Source organism: Zalophus californianus, chromosome 3 (genome assembly GCF_009762305.2).
Source record: "Zalophus californianus isolate mZalCal1 chromosome 3, mZalCal1.pri.v2, whole genome shotgun sequence".
Classification (NCBI taxonomy): Eukaryota; Metazoa; Chordata; class Mammalia; order Carnivora; family Otariidae; genus Zalophus; species Zalophus californianus.
The window spans coordinates 140035554-140061884 of record NC_045597.1 but is presented as its reverse complement, the minus strand read 5'-3'; the positions used below and the strand labels follow the sequence as shown (position 1 = coordinate 140061884).

The window sequence follows — 26331 nt, the reverse complement described above, 5'->3', positions numbered from 1 at the left end:
CCCGGGATCGAGTCCCGCATCGGGCTCCCTGCTCAGCAGGGAGTCTGCTTCTCCCTCTGACCCTCTTCCCTCTCATGCTCTCTCTCTCAAATAAATAAATAAAAAATCTTAAAAAAAAAAAAGCAAAATTCAACTGAGTAAATTTTAAAGGTCGAATTGGCTTTATTAAGCAATTCGTGAATTAGGGAGCATCCCACCTAGCAAGTAGAGGGGCCTCCTGTGAGTTGTACAAAATGGAAGGCTTTTATAGAAAGAAGTGTAGGGCAAGAAGTTATTAGCAGGGGCGCCTGGGTGGCTCAGTCGTTAAGCGTCTGCCTTCGGCTCAGGTCATGATCCCGGGGTCCTGGGATCAAGTCCCACATGGGGCTTCCTGCTCAACTGGAAGCCTGCTTCTCCCTCTCCCACTCCCCCTGCTTGTGTTCCCTCTCTCGCTGTCTGTCTCTCTGTCAAATAAATAAATAAAATATTTAAAAAAAAATTATTAGCAAAAGGAAAGGATTGTTTCAGGTAAGGTCCTTTCCCTAGGAGGAATTCAGGGAAAGATGTCTTATTAGGTAGGTTACCTCATCTTCCCTTAGGGCGGGTGGAAAGGGCCCAAGTGACAGATTATTTTACCTTGGTGGTGCCTACCAGAAAATTCCAGATTTTGGCTTAAGATTCCACTCCTGGAGAAGTTTTGAAACTGCAATTAAGTCTTGATTTACTGTGGTGGGGCAAGTGACTCCATCTTGGGCCTGTGGCTTTCTTTTTAACATCCTGAAGTTGGGTCTTGTCGGGAGTATTTGAGCGGGGAAGTTCATTTGGTAGAAGTAGAGTGAGTGACGGGGTAGAGAACTAGAGTGAGATCAGAGATAATAAGAGATGTAATCATGCAGAACTTGTAGCACATTGTAAGAATTTTGGTTTTTACTGTGATAGGAGAAACCATTGGATAGTTTTGAGGCTTCAATTTTTACAGGATTGCTCTGAACTTAATCAGGTAAAGCATTTATCTTTGTTCATTAAGGTCTGTTTCTGGGGTTTTATCTTGTTCTCTTTTTTGGGGGGGAACACATTTCTCTGTTTCTTCATTTTCTTTTTCCAAGATTTTATTTATTGAGTGTGTGTGAGAGAGAAAGAGAGCAAGCATGAGTGGGGGGAGGGGCAGAGGGAGAGGGAGAAGCAGGCCACCCACTGAGCAGAGAGCCCCATGTGGGACTCGATCCCTGGACCCCGGGATCATGACCTGAGCTGAAGGCAGATGCTTAACCAACTGAGCTACCCAGGCTACCTGTTTCTTCATTTTCCTTAAGTCTCTGTCACCTCTCCCAGTCTTGAGGGAATAGTCTTGTATAGGAGATGAACTTTGTCGTTCCCTGCCCTGGCTCTTGATCGTCTTTCAAGTCTTTGTGATTGTCCAAATGGGAGCCAAATGTTAGAGTCAGGGAAATGTGAAACCAGAATGTTAGGTTAGTTAGACATGGACACTGGATTTATCCCTGATGACAGTAGGACTGGAGTCGAGAAGGAAACTGTGCTAGAAACGAGCCAGGTGTTAGTGATAAAGTTTTTGAATATAGGTGAACTTTGGTGGGGTCCGGAGCGGATGGCCAAGAAAGACTGAGATGTCTTCGGTGCATTTTAAATTAACATAGGGAAGTGAGAAAACATCTGGGCTAGAGATAAAAATATATGGAGAAAATAAGATGACTTTTTGTCGGAGTTGATGCTAGGTAGTTGAAAGAAGATGAAAGGTAAACTTTTGAGTCAGCAGAGCCAGCTTCTAATAGTAGCTGTGGAAATAGTGATATATTCTTTAAAGAGTTAACTGAGATAACCTGCACGAGTGTACCTACAACACAACACAGGGCCTACTTGGTATTTCACTAGATGGGAGGGATTTGGAAAGCCTCAGGTCCTCAAAGGAGACAAAAACCCAGTAGAGTGTTTGTATTAATCTCTGACCAATGCAGTTCAAATCCCACCCAGCGTGCATGGTAGGTAGAACTGAAATGACTGGGGCTAGAGGGACTCAGAACTGGTGAAGTTGAGGGTAAACTGTCAACTCCAATCCTCAGAGCCAAGGACAGACTTTTGAATGAGTCTGAGATGAATTGAGCATGAAATAAGAGCCAGGTGTTAGTGATGTAGTTTTCGAGAGCTTGTTTGGAGGTTCTAGCAGGGGAGCGCAGCTACTCGTATACCCTTGACCGAAGAACAGTCCTCTCCTCTATTGGGGAAGGTTGTCCTCTTCGACCGAGCGCGCAGCTTCGGGAGGGACGCACATGGAGCTGTGAGGGTGGAAGGGGACACCCGTCTAGCCAGCCAGATCAGCTGAATCAACGCTGGTGGTCAATGGGGTGACAGATGTCGCAGCCAGATCGCCCTCACATCCAGTGATGTAGTTTTTGAATATAGGTGAGGTTTGGTGGGGTCTGGGAGCAGACAGACGGCCAAGAAAGAATTCTTGAGACATCTTTGGTGCAAAATGGCATTTTTTTGGTTTGTTTTGTTTTTAAAGATTTTATTTATTTGACAGAGAGAGACAAAGCAAGAGAAGAAACACAGCAGGGGGAGTGGGAGAGGGAGAAGCAGGCTTCCCACAAAGCAGGGAGTCTGACTCGGGGCTTGAGCCCAGGACCCTGGGACCATAACCTGAGCCGAAATCAGATGCTTAATGACTGAGCCACCCAGGTGCCCCCAAAATGGTGGTTTTTTTAAGCACGGGGACAGGACCCGTGGGCAGAATGAGCTGTTGCTTCCACCCCTGCTCCCGGCTGCCCCAGGATTGTGGGGAGCAACTGATTACTGTACTTTGGGTGGGGAGGACGTAAAGATGGGGGAAGTACCAAAAGGATTTTCATATGCTAAAAGAAGACTCCTGAAGCCTGAGGCCTTGCTATTATTGTCAAGCCAAGGTTGTTTTTCCCTCTAGCAAGGCATTAACATTAAGACAGTTGGGAGCTTTGGGGCGCCTGGGTGGCTCAGTTGGTTAAGCGACTGCCTTCGGCTCAGGTCATGATCTCAGGGTCCTGGGATCGAGCCCCGCATCGGGCTCCCTGCTCCGCGGGAAGCCTGCTTCTCCCCCTGACCCTCCCCCTGCTTGTGTTCCCTCTCTCGCTGTCTCTCTCTCTGTCAATTAAATAAATAAAATCTTTAACAAAAATGCTTTATAAAGACAGTTGGGAGCTTCTTGGAGGAACATTATATTCTGCCTGCCTCAAGTATTTGTCCATGGGCTGCAGGTTATAAGAACATTTAGTTTTGGGGCACCTGGGTGGCTCAGTTGTTAAGTGTTTGCCTTCGGCTCAGGTCATGGTCCCAGGGTCCTAGGATCAAGCCCCGCATCGGGCTCCCTGCTCAGCAGGAAGCCTGCTTCTCCCTCTCCCACTCCCCCTGCTTGGGTTCCTTCTCTCGCTGTGTCTCTTTCTGTCAAATAAGTAAAATCTTAAAAAAAAAACACAAACATTTAATTTTATCTACATTTCCTTCTGCCTTTGTTTCCCACATTATTAGTAGGGAGCCAGGCAGATGAAGTAAGAGGAAGGAGATGGAAGCCCTAGAAAGGGGGATTGACTTAATTTTGGTGGACAGTTTCCCCAGCTCAGGATTACTTCCCTCCAACTGGGAGTACTTTATGTAACCATCTCGATGCGGCATTTCTTACTGTGGTATCTTGGTAGCTCTCCGCAGCCAGCCCTCAGTTTTATCTTAATTTCTCAACTTCAGTTTTCTACCACCAGCACCACTACTGTTCCCATCACCCTAATTTTGACTTACTTTTATTAATTTTAACATCATGTACCAACCTGGCTTCTTTGTGGATGAGAAATATCAGTGTACACACTGAATGAAAATAGTATCAAGTATAAGACTGTGAAGAAAAATTTGGGTGGGGGTTGCTGTCAGTACAGTTGGTCTCAGCTATTGTTTGGAAGAAAGTAACCTGATTGAAAAAATGAGTTTAACATCCAAATTGACTGACAGACCTTTAATTCTCTCAGGGCTACTTTTTTCCCTATTTTTATTATAGAAATTAAAAAAAAAATACAGAAAAATGGAAAGAACTGTACAAAAATCACCTTTATATCTATACCAATTAGATTCAACAATTGATGATTATTTGCCATATATTTTTTGTTTCTGTATGGAAATACATTGCAAACATCATGACACTTTTCCCCTAATACTTTAGCCTGCATAACCTAAAAATAAGGACGTTCTCTTCTATAATCACATTGCCATGGGTTTTTTATTTATTAAATATTTTATAATCAGTTGCAGTCATTATTCCTTTTGATATGTAAATTGCCTCAGATTTGGCTTCTATGTCCTTTATGTCATGCTCCCATGTCCTTTTTTTTTTTTTTAAGATTTTTTTATTTTTAAGTAATCTCCACATTCAACATGGGGCTCAAACTCACAACTCCAAGATCAGGAGTCACATGCTCTACCAACTGAGCCAGCGAGGCATCCCATGCCCCCATGAGCCTTAAAGAGTTTACTTGAATTCTCTCTCAGGTGCATTTGAATTTTATTAATCAAAACAAACTGTAGATGGTGAAATTTTAGGCAATATGTAGAAAGATTGGGAGATGAGGAAAGGCAGAAACTGGCCTATAGACATGTAAGCCAGCAAGATTGTCCTTAGAGTCAGCCAGCCTAGGCTCATCTTGACCTGGGGAATCTTCCCTTCCTTCACATTCACACATTTTCACCAAAAGCGCCATTGTTTTTCAGAATTTATTGGCAACGGGAGGCTGAAATTACCATGTGAATGTTTTTCACTTGTTTGTAAATTAAGAACTTCCTATATATCTGTGTAGAGAGTCAAGAAAACATGACCCACTAAAAGAGGGAGGTTCCTGATTGGCTTAGCCAGTAGAACATGCAACTCTTGATCTCGTTGGGGTGCTGCGTTTGAGCCCCACATTGGATGTATAGAGATTACTTAAATAAATAAATAAATAAACACTAATTTAAAAAAATTTAAAGGGAAATACTCATCAGTAGCAATATGGGACCTTAAATGAGGAAAACACGTAGTTAAAAATAAGACAATAGGTCCAAAAAAAAAAAGATAATAGGTCCAAAATGGATTCATTTAGGCTAAATCCTACATCACTAATCCAAGACTGAATCACAGTTTCACTCATTCAGAAATGGACTCCTAAACCAGTCAGTCAGGAATCACCAAATCAGCACTATTTATAGGTCCTATGCCTGAGAGGACCCAGCCATCCACTAAAGGAAAGTAATCTTGTGATAACCAACCAGCTCTTTTGCCCAGCATAACTTCCTCCTGTCTGCTCCCTCCTGTCTATAGAAGTCTTTGATTTTGTACAGCTCCTTGAAGTGCTGTTCTGTCTGCTAGATTGGATGCTGCCCGATTTGAATCGATTTTGCTCAAATAATCTCAACATTTTTAATATGCCTGTATATCTTTTAACACATGTTAATGTGTATAGTGATGAGAGACTTCTGACTGAGATGCTGAGAGAGCACACCTTTGGGGCCATCCACACACAGACATCTGGTTGCCCCACACCTTGTTCCTTCATGGCCTTCTGAGCTCACATGGACAACAAATCCCACAGCTTTGTGTTATCTTAGCTATCCCAAGGGAGAGCCGTGCCTTAAGAAATTTTCTTGTGGGGCGCCTGGGTGGCTCAGTTGTTGGGCATCTGCCTTTGGCTCAGGTCATGATCTCGGGGTGGTAAGATCAAGCCCCGTGTCGGGCTCCAAGCTCAGCGTGAAGTCTGCTTGAGATTCTCTCTCCTTCTCCCTCTGCCTCTCCCACTTGTGCTCTCTCTCTCAAATAAATAAATGAATCTTTAAAAAAAATCAGAAAATAAAATAAAATGTAGGTGTAAGAAGAGGCAGATTATTAAGGGTGGGCATCATTCCCTTTATTCCCTTAATAGACATTTTTCTCTGGCATTTTATTTATTTTCACTGTGGTAAAATATATATAACATAAAATATATCGTTTTAGCCAATTTTAAGTGTACAATTCAGTGACATTACATTCACAGTGTTGTGTAACCATACTGCTATTTCCAAAATTTGTCTTTTACTGCAGCCAGACACTCTGTACCCACTAAGTCAAAACCTCCCATTCCCCCTTCCTCCCATTCCTGGTAACCTCAAATTTACTTTCTGTCTCTATGAACTTGTCTGTCATTTTTAAGGTGTTTTTTTTTTTAAGATTTTATTTATTTATATGAGAGAGAGAGAGGACTAGCAGGGGAAGGGGCAGAGGGAGAAGCAGACTCCCCACTGAGCAGGGAGCCCTACTTGGGGCTTGACCCCAGGACCCCGGGATCACGACCTGAGCTGAAAGCAGATGCTTTTTTTATTTTTTGACAGAGAGAGACACAGCGAGAGAGGGAACACAAGCAGGGGGAGTGGGAGAGGGAGAAACAGGCTTCCCACAGATCAGGGAGCCCAATGAGGAGCTCGATCCCAGGACCCTGGGACCATGACCTGAGCCGAAGGCAGACGCTTAACGACTGAGCCACCCAGGCGCCCCTGGAAAGCAGATGGTTAACAAACTGAGCCACTCAGGCACTCCTTATCTGCCATTTTTTAAAAGGTGAGCTTTGGTGGCTATGTGGTTAGGAAATGGCTTAAGGAATGCAGAGGAACAAGACTTAACTCTTCCTTCTGGTAACTCAAAGGGATTAACTTGGAAAACCATCACAGTGTCCTTTTCTTTTGCTTTTCTCAAAATGCAGTATTTGCTCTCATTAGCAGAGGCGTTGATCTAGCTGGCCGAACTGGGAAATTTGAGATGGAAAGGACACAAAAAGAAAAATCTACATGATATTCAGCTTTGGAAAGCAAAATAGTATTATGCATGTCAGTAGGCTTGCAGGCTGAATTTTTATCTTAAGAGAGGATTTTTTTCTAAATCCTTTTATTATTCACTGGTTGAAGCAGGAGGGACCAGCTCATAAAATTCTGTGGTATAAAGAGAGGATACTCGTCTGTTTATATTAATAAAACCACAAATCTTGCTGCTCAATGGCAGAAAGGGGGAGTACTTAGGTTAAGGTTGCCTGCAAATAACAAAAATACTCCAGGTAAGAGTAAACAAGGTAGAAGTTTGTTTCTCCATCATATTCCAGAAGTCTTTTTTTTAGTTCACAAGGTTGTACAAATCTGGCATGGCATTCAATAAGACTTGGAGACTTAGACTCCTTCAGTCTTCCTATCTGCTATATTTCACACTAGAAATTTAATCTACATTGCAGCCAGTAAGCAGACTGAAACAGGGAGTGAAGGGTACATCACCTTTAAGGATGTTTGCTGCAAACTGCATATACAATGTGTGTTCTTATCCCATTGGACAAAACTTTGTCACATGGCCATAACTGACTGCAAGGGAGCCAGGAAATAGGAGCTGTCATTATGGGAGGAGGGACGTACAGATATTGGGGAATAACTAGCACTTTCTGCAACAAAAGAGAGGTAGTTTGAAGAATGAGACTTCCAAGGTAGAGGGCAGTACTGAGTAGAAGGCCATGAGCAGGGTTCTGGGCAGCCCAAAGGCAACCCAGTAGGAGGGAATTGAGTAACAAGAGTAGGTTAGTTGTGAGTATGTCAAGAGGCTGGGAAATGGTTTTTGTTAGCTGAGAAAGTAGCAAATGTTCTTTATCTTATCATTTTGGCTAAGACGAGTCCTGTCCTGTCTTTACTACAAATTGTATGTGAAAAGACTGCTTAAGAAAATGAGTCCCAGAAGGGAAGGGAGCCTGATGGGTATCTCTCTTCACCAGCTGGGCCTAAAGAGCCTGAAGGTAGGGTTAAGGCTAGTAGGAAAGACCTTAACCAGACCTCGAAGACCGGGCCTGGACCTCTGGCCTGCTGAGGGAACTGGCTCTGGTGAGCAGCAGCAGGTGAAGGTGTATATTTTGGGATGCACACAGCTCTGATGCCTTCAGTTTGAGAGGGGACTGCTTTGCTCTGACATTTAATTTATGCCACATGGGCACAGAGGCCACATATACAGTGATTTACAGCAAGGATTTGGTAGCCAGACTGTGTAGTTTTGAACCCCAGCACTACCCCTTGCTATCTGTAACTTTCCTATATGAAAGGAGGTACTAAATACACCTTCCTCGTACTATATGATTACAGGATGTAAACAAGACCGAAGATATATTATCATTGTAAAGTTCCATATGGTTGGTCCTACCAAATTGAGATTATTTGCCTGTATCTATAAACAACATCATTTGAGATTCTACTTTGTTCTACAGCTCTGTTAGTGTCTCTCCTATTATGTCAGAATTCTTACAAGTGGTGCTGTTTGGGTTTTTTACAAGGTTTTTGTAAGTTTCTTGTAAGGATTAATTTAATTAAAATATGATATATGGGGGGGTGCCTAGATGGCTCAGTTGTTAAGCGTCTGCCTTCAGCTCTGGTCATGATCCCCGGGTCCTGGGATCTAGCCCCGCATCGGGCTCCCTGCTCTGAGATTTTTATTTTATTTTATTTGACAGAGAGAGACACAGCGAGAGAGGGAACACAAGCGGGGAGTGGGAGAGGGAGAAGCAGGCCCCCCGCGGAGCAGGGAGCCTGATGTGGGGCTCGATCCCAGGACCCGGGGATCATGACCCCAGCCGAAGGCAGACGCCTAACAACTGAGCCACCCAGGTGCCCCAATAAATAAAATCTTAAAAAAAAAAACAACATGATATATAGAAAAACTCAAAATAAAGTTAGCTTTATTTTTTTATTTTTCTTTTTTTAAAGATTTTATTTATTTATTTGAGAGAGAGAGAATGAGAGAGAGAGAGCACAAGAGGGAAGAGGGTCAGAGGGAGAAGCAGACTCCCTGCTGAGCAGGGAGCCCGATGCGGGACTCGATCCCAGGACTCCAGGATCATGACCTGAGCCGAAGGCAGTCGCTTAACCAACTGAGCCACCCAGGTGCCCCAAATTAATAAAAATCTTAAAGAGAAAACAAAGTGCAATTCAGATTGTTCTCAGGAGTAAATGTAAGAGAACAAAGCAGGACCCCTAGTACAAAATCGGACATTATAGGAAATACACTATAAAGTTTATAGGGACAAAGTAAATACAACCCTGAATGTCTTCTTTTTTTCCACCGTTTCCTTTTTACAAGATATAAGCAAACTCCATGTTGAACTTCTAATGATAATACATCTCTGGATTTATTTATATCCTGTAGTTTATTCACAGAGTATGCTGACCAGCATATTCTGTGTATTTACTTGAAGCTTACAATATCAATGGTGAATTCTATTCCTTCCAAATACTACCATGGTCTTTTAAAGTTGTAGTTGGGGGATCCTGGGTGGCTCAGTCGGTTAAGCGTCTGCCTTTGGCTTGGGTCATGATCTCAGGGTCCTGGGATTGAGTCCTGCATCAGGCTCCCTGCTTACTAGGGAGCCTGCTTCTCCCTCTCCCTCTGCTGCTCCCCCTGCTTGTGCTCTCTCATGCTCTCTCTCTGTCAAATAAATGAAATCTTTAAAAAAAATAAAATAAAAAATAAAGCTGTAGTTGTATTATTCTAAATACTATTAGATGTATTAGGAAAGCCAGATTAATTATTTTTAGTTTATATCTCAGATTTCTTCAATTTTTATTATTTTAATTATCTATATGTTGTAATTACATTTCTACTATACTTTTTTTTCAGTAGGTTAATTATGTCTTGGTGAAATGTCCCTTAAATCAGATGATATCATATGAACCATATAAAAAGAATAATTATAATACTCTAATATGCAGTGATTTAGATTTAAAGCAGTTTTTTTTTAAAGATTTTATTTATTTATTTGAGAGAGAGAGAATGAGAGATAGAGAGTACGAGAGGGAAGAGGGTCAGAGGGAGAAGCAGACTCCCTGCCGAGCAGGGAGCCCGATGCGGGACTCGATCCCGGGACTCCAGGATCATGACCTGAGCCGAAGGCAGTCGCTCAACCAACTGAGCCACCCAGGTGCCTGATTTAAAGCAGTTTTAATAAGTTGTAGAAATAAAATTTATATATCACTTCATTAATATTGTTTTAAATTTGAATTTCTCAAGCATTAACTATTTCTATTAGGTATAAGACAATTTGAAAAGCAGAAACTTATTAAATAATAGAGCAATAAATATGTTTTTTTGGGGGGGAGAGAAGGTTCAAAACAGCTTAATAAATCATTTGGCATGAAGCACCTCAAAATGTGCTGACATGTTCAGAACCCTTAATTCTGTGTATCTGAGGGGGAATTTCACATATTTTGATTCCCCAATTTGAAATGATTTTGAGTTTTGTCTCTTTTTGGCTAAAAAATGACCTTGATTTCTCAATTTTGGAATTACACATTCCTTAGTCTAGACCTTATAATAAGTAATGAAGACAAACTGGTCACATATTGGTGTAACTGCTAAAGTTAAAACTGTCAATAATCAGAGTTAAATCTCTAAGAAGTAGAAAACTGACTCTCCTTTAGTGAATACTGCTATTTCCTGAAAGGTAGAATATTGTAACATGGTGTAGCTGATGGGGGTGGGTAAGCTCGCCTCCAGCTGGTTGGTGCTCCTTGCTTCCCCAGTCTCCCTGGGTCTCCCAGTCTGCCTTCAGGAAGCACTTTGAGTAGGTTAATTCCAGGCCAGGCACTCATATCAGTGTTCCTGGTAAACTAGCAGTATAAAACATTGTAAACCAAGACCTCAGATGGTCCATGAAGTCCTTTCAAGTGCTGCTTCCTGTTTAACTCTCTACCACAGGCCAAGCCAGCCCTACAGGCAGTCACTGGGGGTATATCCCCAGTTGTCTTAGCTTCTTCTCTTTTTGGAAGTAAGGAACAGAAATCTAATTAATTCAAATAAAAGGGGTGGGGACATGTGATAGCAAAGATCTCACAAAATCAAACATAGTCAGGGAGGGTATGTGCTACGGTGAGCGCTGTGAATTGTGCAAGACTGTTGAATCACAGTTCTGTACTTCTGAAACAAATAACGCAACATATTTTAATAAAAAAGAAAAAGAAGAAGATAACAGGAGAGGAAGAAAAGGGGAGTATGTCAGAGGGGGAGACGAACCATGAGAGATGATGGACTCTGAAAAACAAACTGAGGGTTCTAGAGGGGAGGGGGGTAGGGGGATGGGTTAGCCTGGTGATGGGTATTGAGGAGGGCACGTTCTGCATGGAGCACTGGGTGTTATGAACAAACAATGAATCATGGAACACTGCACCAAAAACTAATGATGTAATATATGGTGATTAACATAACAATAAAAAAATTAAAAAAAAAAAATCAAACATAGTCAGACTTCATGGGAAATAAGGCTGTAAACTGAAGCTATCAGGAACCAAGGAATCTATATTCTTCCTTTTTCTGTCTCACTGGGGCCAACTGGTGTTTCCGCTTCCTTTCTCTTAGCACATCTCCTCCATTTTCCTCTTTCATGTAGCTGACATGTTAACACACCTGTTCCTGAAATGGCAGGCAGTCTCCAAGTCTGACCTATCAGTATAGCTACCTTCAGGCTTTCCATGTCTGTTCAAAATATTTGAAAGGGGTAGCAGTGAGGGGAAAGAGACAGAATATGATCTGATTTGGGAAGCCAGTGAATAGACTAGTTTTACCTCAGATAGCTGTCTTTGAGCCACCAACCTTGGTTGTAGGACTCCTGGATGTTAAAGATCAGTCTTGGGGCGCCTGGGTGTCTCAGTCATTAAGCGTCTGCCTTTGGCTCAGGTCATGATCCCAGGGTCCTGGGATGGAGCCCCACATCGGGCTCCCTGCTCGGCCAGAAGCCTGCTTCTCCCTCTCCCACTCCCCCTGCTTGTGTTCCCTCTCTCACTGTGTCTTTCTCTGTCAAATAATTAATAAAATATTTTAAAAAATCAATCTTATTCATTACAGCAAAGAAAATGGGAGATGAAATGTGAAGCCAACTGGAAGATCAATGACATTTGCGAATAGTAACAATTACTACATTTTCATCCTCCTTTATATTTTCTCTTAGTATGCTAGCTAGATTTTATGATATTCAGTTGGTTAGAGCTTAAACACTTTTTTTTTTTTTTTAAGATTTATTTGACAGAGAGAGAGAGACAGAGAGAGAGGGAGTACAAGCAAGGGGAGCGGGAGAGGGAGAAGCAGGCTTTCCGCTGAGCAGGGAGCCTGATGCGGGGCTTGATCCCAGGACCCCAGGATCACGACCCGAGCCGAAGGCAGATGCCTAACAACTGGGCCACCCAGGCGCCCCAGAGCTTAAACACTTTGTAGGAGCAATATTGACACAAGAGAGATGATCTCTATTTCTCTGCCAGGTGAGGATATGGCAATATTGCTGCCATCTGCAAACCAGGAAGAGGGCTCTCACCAGACATCAGATCTGCTGTACCTGGATCTTGGACTTCCTAGCCTCCAGAACCATAAGAAATGAATGTCTGTTGTTTAAGTCACCTACTCTGTAGTATTTGTTGTAGTAGTCCAAACTAAGATAGGCAAATAAGATCTAATAAGGTTATTTAAAGGTTTTTCTCTTGATACTTGATAATTTTAACAAATGTGCACTGGATTGACACGTAACTGTGAGTGTGTTGCTTACATTCTAGGGACTTCAGTTCTTCGGAGTTACTATAATTCACTTCATAATAATGAAGTTCCAGATATATTCAACACATCAAGAAAGCATTGCCTGATTGGATTTCAGAAAGGATTCTACACCTCAGGTATTTCAGTTCATTGTTTCTATGATGATATTATTCACCTCTAACTTTCTTTATATTTATGAAATTTTATTATAATAAATCTTAGAATATTAGACCTGGAAGAAATATTAGAAATTATGTAGTCCAATTTCCTCATTAATTAATACCATATTTTATCCTTCTAACTATTGGTATACCATATTGAGGTAGCAAAAACGAATAAGAAAAATCTGGAACTACATCAGATGAAGTGCTTTTTGGAAAGGAAACAAAACTCAAATGAGGCCTTATCTTTATCAATAAAGCTTTACTCATTTACCCCATAATTATTACCTAATAGATTTTTTTTAAAGGTTTTATTTATTTATTCAACAGAGAGAGAGAGAGCACAAGTAGGCAGAGCGACAGGCAGAGGGAGAGGGAGAAGCAGGCTCTCCACTGAGCAGGGAGCTGGATATGGGGCTCGATCCCAGGACCTGATCTGATCGATCATGACCTGAGCTGAAGGCAGACGCTTAACGACTGAACCACCCAGGCGCCCCGACCTGATAGATTTTTAAAATTTGAAATAATCATAGTATTCACAGATATGAAATAAGGTGGCCATGTTTATGGTTTCTGTTACAGGAAATAAAACCAAAGTTTAGGTGATTCTCCTATATTCGTAATTAGTTGAGCCTCAAATATACACAGACATTATATGGATCACTGATGTTGAGGTTTTTCTATGTAGACAAATTTGAAAAACTTATTTTAGTCTTACCATAAGTTTTGAATAGTATGCTGTTTGATAAAGGAAAGCTTCTTTCTTTTTTTTTTTTAAGATTTTATTTATTTATTTGAGAGAGAGAGAATGAGAGAGAGAGCACATGAGAGGGGGGAGGGTCAGAGGGAGAAGCAGACTTCCCGCCAAGCAGGGGGCCCGATGCGGGACTCAATCCAGGGACTCCAGGATCATGACCCGAGTCGAAGGCAGTTGCTCAACCAACTGAGCCACCCAGGCGCCCAAGGAAAGCTTATTTCTATACTTATTAATATTTGTAGTGCCCTGATGGACAAGGCACCATCTCAGCTGTAAGAAGAATGTGTTCTGAAGTCCTCAAGCTAAAGTCCTCAGGCCCAAACATTTCAGTTTTGTTGGTGTTTTAGTGACCACACACCTTTGAAAACTGAAAGGAGTCTTTCAGCATAGCAATGGAAAGGACAGACAGCAGGCTATTTTTAGTTGCCAAGAACATGACATTCTAGCCAATACATTTTTTTACATGATAGTGTCAGCCAAGTCGAGGGTGTCATTAAAGTATCCCTTAAAGTGTGGAGCAGATTGTTTCTAAAAAGTGTTCATAAAGTCAAACTCCTAAGTAGTTAAAAAAAAATTAAAAAGAGATATCTAAAATTAAAAAAAATTTTTTGCTTATTCCTTTGAGAACTTTGCTTCACTAGATATGAATAAGTCTCAGGTAAGAACAGTACAGTCATTTCCCCCATCCTTGGCTCTCTGTCAATTTCGACACTAGATTTTGTGCTGTTACCTGTGCTGTGATCTTGAATTTCTTTCTTTTTTTTTTTTTTAAGATTTTTTTATTATTTATTTATTCATGAGAGACAGAGAGAGAGAGAGGCAGAGGGAGAAGCAGGCTCCCAAGGAGCCGGGAGCCCAATGCGGGACTCGATCCCAGGACTCTAGGATCATGACCTGAGCCGAAGGCAGATGCTTAACCATCTGAGCCACCCAGGCGCCCCCAGTGATCTTGAATTTCTAGGCAATAAAGATAACAAGGTAGCAACAGTGTGGCTTCTCCTTTCCACCTATATTTAAAGATAGGAGGTAGCTGGAAACTTACACGTAAAGAGCCCACTAGTGAGTGGGGCGCCTGGGTAGCTCAATTAAGTGTCTGACTTCAGCTCAGGTCATGGAGTCCCTGGATCAGGACCCCACATCAGGCTCCCCACTCAATGGGGAGTCTGCTTCTCCCTCTTGCTCTGTCCCTCCCCCTGGTCCTCTCTCTTGCTCGCTCTCTCTCTCAAATAAATGAATAAAATCTTAAAAAAAAAAAAAAGAGCCCACTAATTGCCAAAAGTGTGTGCAAATTGTTTCAGTGAATCCTTTTATTGGCCATAGGTAGGTCAATTATCTCCATTTTAGAGAGTAGGACACTATGGGTCAGAGACGCTAAGTAATTTGCCTACGGTCATATGGTGAATAGAAGTGACTGGGAGAGAACACTGAGCAGAAACAGAGATCGTATGAGATGAACTTCTCACTCGGCAAGCCACGCACTCTCATCTCTCTTCACCGCCCTTCCACACGGACAGTAGAAGCAGTAATAGCCTTAGCTGCCCTGGGCCTCTGAGCAGGATGAAGGCAACTGCCATCCCATAGCAGCTTTAAGTTCTGAAATAAAGGCCATAACCTGCCAAGTATATTTGTAGTAAGATGCCATAAAAAATGGAAGGTATAATATTGAATTGCTTCTTTTATTGACAGTTTTGTAGTGAAAATTCTCCATAAGGAGTCCATATAGCTCACCATACAGGCTGATGTGGGACACCTGTACCAGATCTTTCTCTTCTGGCGACCTCAAATAAATTGTACGGGCTTGTTTTTGTGCTTTCAAATCTTTCCTCCTTTGAGTCTTTCAATTTATGGGCAATTCATTTCTTAAGACTCAGAATTGGCTTTCAGTAAAGGTCTTTTTTTCTTTCCAAAGTGGTGTGAGATTTATATGCTAATTGTTTTGTTCGTTTAATTAGATGTGTGAGTTAAGGGGTATAAAATAAGCAACTACCCTCTCACAAGATACAATAAATTGCTCAGATTAGGGGCGCCTGGGTGGCTCAGTTGGTTAAGCGACTGCCTTCGGCTCAGGTCATGATTCGGGTCCTGGGATCGAGCCCTGCATCGGGGTCCCTGCTCGTACAGAAGCCTGCTTCTCTCTCTCCCACTCCCCCTGCTTGTGTTCCCTCTCACACTGTCTCTCTTTCTCTCTGTCAAATAAATAAATAAAATCTTTTTAAAAAAATAAGTAAATTGCTCAGATTAAAGAACAAAATGGCATAAATTGTAATCAAAATAGTGTATGATATCGGGGCGCCTGGCTGCCTCAGTTGGTAGAGCATGAGACTCTTGATCTCGGGATCGTGAGTTTGAGCCCCATGTTGGGTGTACAGTTCACTTAAAAAATAATAGTGAAGGGGCGCCTGAGTGGCTTAGTTGTTAAGCATCTGCCTTCGGCTCAGGTCATGATCCCAGGGTCCTGGGATCGAGCCCCACATCGGGCTCCCTGCTCAATGGGAGGCCTGTTTCTCCCTCTCCCACTCCATCTGCTTGTGTTCCCTCTCTCGCTGTGTCTCTCTCTGTCAAATAAATAAATCTTTAAAAAAGTAAAATAAAATAAAAATCCCAAACACCTCTTTAAAAAAAATAATAGTGTATGATATCATTTCATGCAAGAAAAATGAATGATTTCCAAGAACTCTCCCTGAGAAATTAGGTTGAGAGACTGGCTAAATCCTCAAATCCTCCCTACCTCCTCATCCACAAGAGAAACAAAGCAGGTATTTTGCAACACACAATTTAAAGTGAAGCTATAATTATCACCTAGTAATCTCTCATCATCTAGTTCCTAACTCTTCACACCATTCTGCTTCAGCAATTCTCTGCTAAAAATAAACCCTGCAGTATAAACTGTTGAATGTCAATAATCAATTCCTTGGCTAGATTTACATAATAGAATAACAAAACAAAAAAATTGCTGCATAACAAACAAAGCCTTTAATCTCTCCTAGCCACTCACACCAAATGCCAGTATATCATCTGCAGATAACGAACAGTGCAGCCATGGCTGACATGAAACACTTGGGAAGGCCTCCAGGCCTAAATCGAGCGGATCCAGTCTACTGCCCTCAACTACCTACAAAAGACATGCTCTTTTGTGGTTTTCTTGGGACAGCCCCCCCTTCTGGAACATGCTCTGGCTTCCTGGGACCCCCAGATTCCTTGCCCAGACAGTCTGGAGCATGCATCAGAACTTGCAGTGTCCCCTCTAGGTTCTTTGGTTGGTCTAATAATTAAATTGAGGGGCACCTGGGTGGCCCAGTCGTTAGGCATCTGCCTTTGGCTCAGGTCATGATCCCAGGGTCCTGGGATCGAGCCCCGTGTTGGGCTCCCTGCTCCACAGGAAGCCTGCTTCTCCCTCTCCCACTCCCTCTGCTTGTGTTCCCTCTCTCACTGTGTCTCTCTCTGTCAAATAAATAAATAAAAAATCTTAAAAAAAATAATTGACATAAGACAGATAAACAGAAAACTAATTTCAAACATAAGGGAACTGATAAAAATATGAGCCTCCCTGAAGTGACCAAAACAGGCAGCCTTTATACCTTTTAAACAAAGAAACAATTATTTATGAAGAACTGACAAAAGGTTTTGGGCTTGGGGTAGCAAATAAATGAAGAAATAACCAAGTTTGTTTATGTGGCCATCTTAACCCTGAATTCCCTATCTGTGGTGATAAGGATGCTTTCTACCCTCCAGGTGCAGGGAAGGTAGCCTTCACATGGGGAATTTATTTCCTGCTTTCAGGGGGACAAAAGGGCCTTCTTGTACCAGCTGTTTCTTAGGTAACTTTAGTTCAAAATAATCAATATGTCAAAGTGGCATATTTTGGGGTGACCCGCCCTGAACCCCATTGTTCCCTTTCATTGGCTGGCCACCTTGTGGCACAGCTTTCCCATACAGCCTACCCGTGCGTTACTTCCCATTCTTCCCTGCTTCTCCCTCTCACTGCCCTGGGTTTACACCTACCACATAAAAGCAAGAACACTCAATCTCCCCTACACTTTGTTGTTTAGTAAATTGGGCTAAAACATAGGCCCACCATATGAATTAGAAAAAATAAAATTCTAAAAGTATGTGCAAACGAATGGTTTTTTTTTAAGATACATTTTTTAAAAAATAATTTATTCATTTGAGAGGGAGAGAGAGAGAGCACAAGCAGGGGGAGAGGCAGAGGGAGAGGGAGAAGCAGACTCCCCGCTGAGCAGGGAGCCTGCGCCGTGGGGCTCCATTTCAGGGCCTGGAGATCATGACCTGAACCGAAGGCAGATGCTTAACTATCTGAGCCACCCAGGCGCCCCGAGGTACATTCTTTTTTTAATTTTAATTAATTAATTAATTAATTTTTTAAAGATTTTATTTATTTGACAGAGAGAGACACAGCAAGAGAGGGAACACAAGCAGGGGCAGAGGGAGAGGGAGAAGCAGACTGCCCGCTGAGCAGGAAGCCTGACACGGGGCTCTATCCCAGGACCCTGGGATCAGGACCCGAGCTGAAGGCAGATGCCTAACAACTGAGCCACCCAGGCGCCCCTCATTCTTTTTTTTTTTTAATATTTTATTTATTTATTTATTTTTAGAGAGAGAGAGAGAGGGAGAGGGAGAAAATCTTAAGTAGGCTTCAGGCTCAGCGCAGAGCCCAATATGGCGCTGTCCCACAACCCAGAGATCATGACCTGAGCTGAAATCTGGAGTCAGATGCTTAACCGACTGAGCCACCCAGGTACCCCAAAAACAAGTGGTCTTAGGAATAACTGATAAAAACCTATTTTTATACCAATATCTTCAAATTGCATACGTAATAAGTAATTGTTTCAGTATGAATTTGGAGACACTCTAGTGCTTGGATAGACACTCTAGTGCTCGTTTCTTTTCCTGCAGACTCCTAAGACCCTTTCTTATATCCTAATTAATCAATAATTTTGGGAATCAAGTAGCACTATGTAAATCTTTGGAAATGCTGAAAAGGGCTTCTTTGTCCTCATAATATAGGTAGACAATATAGACAGTATAGAAATACTAACTTGTGTGGTCTACACCAAAGTGCCTCAGGGAAGTGGGGAAATTATTGATGGTCTCAAAGATCTTGGAAGGTTTCATGATGGAGAGATAGGAGTTCTGCCTCCAATTCCAACGTGGAATGGGGGGTTTCCCCCACACCAACCAGCGATTCTGGGGCACCAGCTGTCCTACAGTTCAACCCAGTGCTGACACTATCTGCCTTGAGATAGCATCAGATTCCACAGATTAAAGACTCAGTCCTGCAAGACTGCCTCCCACCCTCTTCAGACCCCAGTTGCGGGCTGCAGTTATCAGCTGTGCTTCTGATGGACCGGCTATAGATCAGAGGTTCCAGAGCCCAGGGAAACATGTTGCTCACTAGATTACTGGTTTATTGTAAAATGCTGTAACTCAGGAGCAGCCAGATGGAAGATATGCCTAGGGCAAGGTGTGGGGAAAGGGGAAAGGGCGTGGAGCTTCCATGCCCTCTCTGGGTATGCCGCTTTCCTAGCATCTCCATGTTTTCACCAATGTGGAAGTTCTCTGAACCCCATCTTTTTGGGTTTTTATGGAGGCTTTATTAGGCATGATTGGTTGTATCATTGGCCATCCACTCACTCTCCAGCCCCTCTCCCCTCCACAGAGGTGGGGTGGGGGGAAGAGTTCCAACCCTGTAATCACAAGGTTGGTTCTCCTGGCAACCTGCCCCCCACCCTTTGGTGCTTTCCAAAAGTCACCTCATTAACAGAAGAGAAGACATCTTTATTGCTCTCATCACTTAGGAAATTCCCAGGGTTTGGGGAGCTATGTGCCAGAAAAAGGGATGAAGACCAAATATACATCTCTAATGATAAATCACAACATCACAAAATGAAACTTTTTTTCTCAAGATTTTATTTGTTTATTTGACAGAGAGAGGGACAGCAAGAGAGGGAACACAAGCAGGGGGAGTGGGAGAGGGAGAAGCAGGCTTCCTGCCGAGTGGGGAGCCTGATGCGGGGCTCAATTCCAGGACTCCGGGATCATGACCTGAGCTGAAGGCAGATGCTTAACGACTGAGCCACCCAAGTGCCCCCAAAACGAAACTTTTGAATGGCATTTTTAAGGATGGATAAGAACTGAATTGGTAGAGAGGAGACAGAAAGGTGCTCCTGGTAAAAGTTTCAAACCCTGAGTGAAGGCCTGGAGATTGGATTCAGTACTTTGGAAGGATTCACTATTCTTGTACCCCTTTTAATACACCTAGGAGGGGTTACAGACTGCTTGAAATTCACCAGTGAAACCCAGATTCATCCATGGTATAAAAAATTTAATGATTTGGAGTGCCTGGGTGGTGCAGTCAGTTAGGCATCTGACTCTTGTTTTTGGTTCTGGTGGTGCTCTCAGGGTCATGAAATCGGGCCCCTTGTTGGGTTTTGCCCTCAGTGCAGTCTGCTTAACCTCTCCCTCGGGGCACCTCGGTGGCTCAGTAGGTTGAGCATCTGCCTTTGGCTCAGGTTGTGATCCCGGGGCCCTGGGATCAAGCCCTACATGGGGCTCTCTGCTCAGCAGGGGGCCTGCTTCTCCCTCTCCCTTTGCTGTTCCCCCTGCTTGTGCTCTCTCTCTCTCTGTCATATAGGTAAATAAAGTCTTTAAAAAAAAAAAAAGGACTCTCCCTCTGCCCCTCCCCTCCACTCTCTCTCTCTCTCTCTAAAATAGATAAGTTTAAAAAAATTTTAATGATTTGATAATTTTCTTTTTTTTTAAATTTATTTTATTTATTTATTTGTCGGGGGCAGGGCACAAGCAGGGGGCGCGGCAGGCAGAGGGAGAAGCGGGGGGGGGGGGGGGGGTCTTGGCTCGGTGGGGAGCCTGATGTGGGACTGGATCCCAGGAGCTTGGGATCGTGACCCGAGCTGAAGGCATACGCTTAACCGACTGAGCCACCCAGAGATGTCTCTGATTTGATAATTTTCTTAACATCAGCAAACAAAACAAAGCTGAATCTAAACTTTTTTTTTAAAAGATTTTATTTATTTGAGAGAGCGCACATGAGAGGGGGGAGGGTCAGAGGGAGAAGCAGACTCCCCACCGAGCAGGGAGCCCGATGTGGGACTCAATCCCGGGACTCCAGGATCATGACCTGAGCCGAAGGCAGTCGCTTAACCAAATGAGCCACCCAGGCGCCCTAAACTTTTTTTTTTTAAAGATTTTATTTATGTATTTGAAAGAGAGAGAGAGAGAGAGCACAAGCAGGGGGAGTGGCAGGCAGAAGGAGAAGCAGAGGGAGCCTGATATGAGACTCAATCCTAAGACCCTGGGATCATGACCTGAGCTGAAGGCTGCTGCTCAACTGACTGAGCCACCCAGGCGCCCCTGAATCTAAACTTCAAACAAATTTGCAAAAGGGCCCTCTCAATTTTGTTAATAAAAATAAACATTTCTGGGGCGCCTGGGTGGGTCAGTTGGTTAAGCGACTGCCTTAGGCTCAGGTCATGACCCTGGAGTCCCGGGATCGAGTCCCGGGATCGAGTTCCGCGTCAGGCTTCCTGCTCAGCAGGGAGTCTGCTTCTCCTTCTGACCCTCTTCCCTCTCGTGCTCTCTATCTCTCATTCTCTCTCTCTCAAATAAATAAATAAAATCTTTAAAAAAAATAAAAAAAATTAATGCATATTAAATAGAATTGTCAGAATATAGGATTATTTACATAAGAGTGAAAACATAATAATTCACTTTAGAATAATATTGAATTATGGGATATCCTGGAAATAAGTGAATTACTCTCATTGACAAATGATCATCTAGGCCCTTATTTAACATTCAAGTATGTGACCTGTAAATTTTTGTTGATCTGGGAGTAAAATTCAAGAATTTAATTTTACCTGAGGACAGTTTATTAGTTGAGAACTCACAATTCAGCATAAAAACTCCTACTTGAATTTAAATAATTGAATTCAATACAACTGTTAAAGAGCAATTTATGAAGGAAAGGAAGATAGAAAATTAGGAAAAATTCCTAAAGGCTATGGAAAACTCTTTTTTTTTAATTTTATTTATTTATTTGACAGAGAGAGAGACAGCGAGAGCAGGAACACAAGCAAAGGGAGTGGGAGAGGGAGAAGCAGGCTTCCCGCGGAGCAGGGAGCCCGATGCGGGGCTCGATGCGGGACTCAATGCGGGGCTCAATCCCAGGACTCTGGGATCATGACCTAAGCCGAAGGCAGACGCCCAACGACTGAGCCACCCAGGCGCCCCGGAAAACTCTTAAGGGGACAGAGTATGTTCTCAAACTATCAGCTACAAATTTCTCCTCTTTCTTTGAATGAAACTAAAATTTCAAAAGTTCAGTACATGAAGTATGTACCGGTGAGCCAATAAGATGAAAGAATTTGCTTCAAAATATTCCAGGAGGAACAAAGTTGGGAGAGGAGCAGATAGGAGGAGCAGTGAGAGGTGATAGGTCATGAAGATTCATTATTCCTTCTCTTTTGTATATATTTGAAATTTTTCTTTTGTTTTTTTTTCTATATATATATTTGAAATTTTTATAATATGAATTTTTTATAAAATCCCATGTATTTTCAGTAGATGACAATTGAATCAAATCTAAATTTTCTTCATTCTCTTCAAGGGGTTTATAAATATACATTTGTCAAAAAGAAAACCACAAGCCCAAAATGGAGTCATTTATACTAGGCCACATCAACAAACTGGGGATTGATATTTACCCTAATTGCAACCTTCCCCAGAAATGTATTCTTAACCAGTCAGTCAGGAATTTTCTGATCTGCACCAATGAGGTAATCTGTCACATGGGCCTTCTCCATTCCCCCACCCCCAAAGGAAGGTGAGGTAATCTGTATAAGACCACCCTGCCCTTCCCCTTCAGGAAAAGTGACCTTGCCTGAAACAATGTTTTCTTTTCTTTTGCTAATACTTCCTTGTCCCACCCTCCTTCCATTTTGTACAACTCTTCAGAGTTCCTTTCTTCTTCTTCTTTTTTTTTAATTTTTTAAATTTTTTAATTTTTTTAAAGATTTTATTTATTTGAGAGAGAGAATGAGAGATAGAGAGCATGAGAGGGGAGAGGGTCAGAGGGAGAAGCAGACTCCCTGCCGAGCAGGGAGCCCGATGCGGGACTCGATTCGGGGACTCCAGGATCATGACCTGAGCCGAAGGCAGTCGCTTAACCAACTGAGCCACCCAGGCGCCCTTTTTTTTTTTTAAAGATTTTATTTACTTATTTGACAGAGAGAGATGCAGCGAGAGAGGGAACACAAGCAGGGGGAGTGGGAGAGGGAGAAGTAGACTTTCCGCGGAGCAGGGAGCCGGATGCGGGGCTCGATCCCAGGACCCTGGGATCATGACCTGAGCCAAAGGCAGACGTTTAACGACTGAGCCACCCAGGCGCTCCTAGAGTTCCTTTCTTCTTGCTAGATTGCTGCCTGATTTATGAATCACTTAAGAAAGCCAGTTAGATCTTCAAATTTACTCAGTTGAATTTTTGTTTTTAATACATCGATTATTTTATTTCATCTAACTGTATTGTTATTGGGGTGAATGAGGCAGAGGAGGGGACAGACTAGTCAGGGGTTATGGGCCTGAGTTATTGGATGTATAAAAGGAAAACAAACAGGTTCTAAGGAAGTTTACAAGAGTTAGTAATTGCTTAAATAAATAGGAATTGAAGTTTCTTCAACTGAGTGGATGATGGTCCAACTAACTCCTGAGACTTAAGGTAGGAATCGGAGGGATAAAGACGTAAAGAGCATGGTTTGGCTGGGCTGATTTTGAGGCACAAAAAAAAAACTATCTCCTTTCCTTCCTTCTTTCCTCCCTCCTTCCTTCCTTTCCTTCCTTCTTCCTTTCCTTCCTTCCTTCCTTCCTTCCTTCCTTCCTTCCTTCCTTCCTTCCTTTCTTTCTATTTCTTTCTTTCTTTCTTTCTTTCTTTCTTTCTTTCTTTCTTTCTTTCTTTCTTTCTTTCTTTCTTTCTTTCTTTCTTTTCTTTCTTTTTCTTTCTTTCTTCCTTCCTTCCTTCCTTCCTTCCTTCCTTTCTTCCTTCCTTCTTTCTTTCACCTCTCCTTCCCTTCTCTTTCCTTTCCTTTCTTGTCTTTCAATTTTATTTATTTATTCCAGAGAGAAAGAGAGGAGGAGGAGAGGAGGAGCAGAGGGAGAGGGACAAGCATGAGGCTCCATCTCAGGGACTTGATCTCAGGACCCTCAGATCATGACCTCAGCCAAAACCAAAAGTCAGATGCTTAAACTACTGAACCATCCAGGCTTCCCTCTTTTTTTTTTTTTTTAAGTAGGCCCCACACCCAAGGTAGAGTCCAACATGGGGCTTGAACTCACCACCCTGAGATCAAAAGTTAGACACTGAACTGACTGAGCCACTCAGGCACCCCCCCAGGAACATGTTTCAGTTTTTTACCTTGAAATAAAATACCACAGTCCTTTTTTTTTTTTTTCACAGTCCTTTTTATAGGAACTATACGTTGATATTTTCAGAGGTATTCTTCCTTTAAATGGATTTGTCTGCATAGTCTCTATGGGCAGCTTCAGGAGGTTCTGGAACCTCTCTGGCTAGCATTTTTTCATGTTGCTGAAAAAATATTTTCAGGCCTAAGAAATTAAACAGTTAGTTTACATTTAATTGCAAAAACAAACATGAGAACTACCAAATCTTTTTTTTTTAAGATTTTATTTATTTATTTGAGAGAGAGAGAATGAGATATAGAGAGCACGAGAGGGAAGAGGGTCAGAGGGAGAAGCAGACTCCCTGCCGAGCAGGGAGCCCGATGTGGGACTTGATCCTGGGACTCCAGGATCATGACCTGAGCCGAAGGCAGTTGCTTAACCAACTGAGCCACCCAGGCGCCCCGAGAACTACCAAATCTTGATCACACTGGTATTTAGTAGCGGGGTACTTTACAATGATTTATTATCACATACTCCTGGCTCAGTCAAAATTGCTGTCTCCTCATTGTGAGTTGAGTGATTTGACCAAAGTCTAATTACTAAACACAAAGTGCAAATAAAACTCCATGTTTTTATTCCTTGTTCTTTTGCTCTATCTTTAAAAAAAATCTCCACAGCATTTATAAAATGATAAAAACAGATTCATGAAAGAACCAGTAGCATGTTCTTGCAGGTGGTATTTCTCAGCTGAGCTCCAACTAACTAACCTGAACCAGAGTGCCCTCCCTTTCCTATTGTACCTTCACTGGCTTCTTCCAGTAACCGAGTATCTTCTCAGTTTATTTCCCTTCAGTTCACTGGCCCATCGCTTCCAGGTTAAACAGAGAAATTTCAGTAGATCCTTTTTATATTTGTATTTATGTACGGTAGCTTCCTCTTCACCTTCCACCATTCCTTCTAACTTCCACCACTAACCAGGCAGATTTTTCTGGCTTGTTATTATTAGATAAAACACAAAATGTGACTTCAGATTAATTTCCTTTTTTAGTCTTTATCCAGTTTTCCACAAACTACTTCACTCCTAACTAAAGGGATCACTCCTGAAATAGTTTTCATTTTTTTATTTTTTTAACCTTTGCATTTGTTTTGCCTCAGGTACTTTTGAGAATGCTGGCTAAAAGTTCAATCAAATTTAAGGAAGATTAGATTCTTTTGAGGTTGGACAATTCTGTTCTCAAACTTGCTTTGAGATCTTATCATCTGATTGGCTACATGAAAGGATAGACTAAGAAAAGAGACAGCCAGGAATCTGAATCAGGCTACCAGTTGATCTAGTGTCACGGAAAGAGAGAGGTGAGCATGACCTTTAACACACGGTAAATCTGCCCAAGGGTCAACTTGGCCTAATTTGATGTGTTGGGCTCAGACCAATCAACATTTCCCTTTGGGGACTGGTTTAGGCAAAAGTGAGAAAGGAAATTAGAAGAAAGGAGCAGAGACCTCAGCTTTCATAAGCCTAAGGAAACAAAATTCGTGTGTGACTCTTGATGTAGGGATTGTGAGTTCAAGTCCCATGTTGGGTATAGAGATTACTAAAAAACAATGAATAGAAACTTAATATTCACAATATGTGAAAGGACAGGTTTTGCATTATAGTTATCTGCGTAAATATTTTCACTTTCCAAATTGTGAAAAGAAGGAGTTTCTTGTTTGTTCCATAGCTTATCTTTTGAGAACTGCCTCTCTCCTGCTCTGAGTGATTATGGTTGGCCATCACAACAGCCCACTTCTCCGGAAATAGAGGCTGGTCTAAGAATGAGCTTGTGACCTGTCTAAGCAGGACCAACCCTGTTTCAGGAGATTGATACGAATGCTCAGAGAGGGAGAGGTACCTGAACTGCTAGGGCCCATGTTCCCCAGCACATGCAGAAACCGTACCTGAGAATAAACCTAGTAAGGAAAGGGACAGAAAGAGAGACAGAGACAGAGGGACAGAGGGAGACAAACCAGAGAATACCGTTTGAGTATCTGGATGTACTGAAGCCAGCCAAGAACTGGAACTTTATAGTTTTGTGAGCAAAAATATTCTCTTTATTTGTTTAAAATAAATGGAATGGGGTTTCTATCACCATCAAAAAGTTCTGACAATACACATGTGAATACATAGTCTTAGCCATCATCAAAAAAATAACTGGTTTCAATGCAAAGACCTTATTTACAGCAAGCGTAATAAATGTTGTCAAAACAGAAGAGGTTCCATACTAGGATTTGTGAAATGCTCTCCTATTTTACTTCCATATTTGCCTTTCCTCTCTCTCTCCCTTTCTTTTATTCTCCTATGTTTATTCTCACTAAACAAACATTGATTGATCATCTACCATGTGCTCACCACAGAGCAAATTGCTGAATGTACAGTGGTGAATAAAACACACTGG

General features: G+C 42.2%; 1 long non-coding RNA gene across 1 annotated transcript in view; it reads left to right on the top strand.

Annotated features, from left to right (window-relative positions):
• Positions 1–26331, top strand: part of LOC118356807 — a 222947-nt gene that overhangs the window by 6697 nt on the left and 189919 nt on the right. Inside the window, exon 2 of the long non-coding RNA XR_004819955.1 lies at positions 12568–12684. This is a non-coding gene — a long non-coding RNA (uncharacterized LOC118356807). The remainder of the gene's footprint in view (positions 1–12567; positions 12685–26331) is intronic.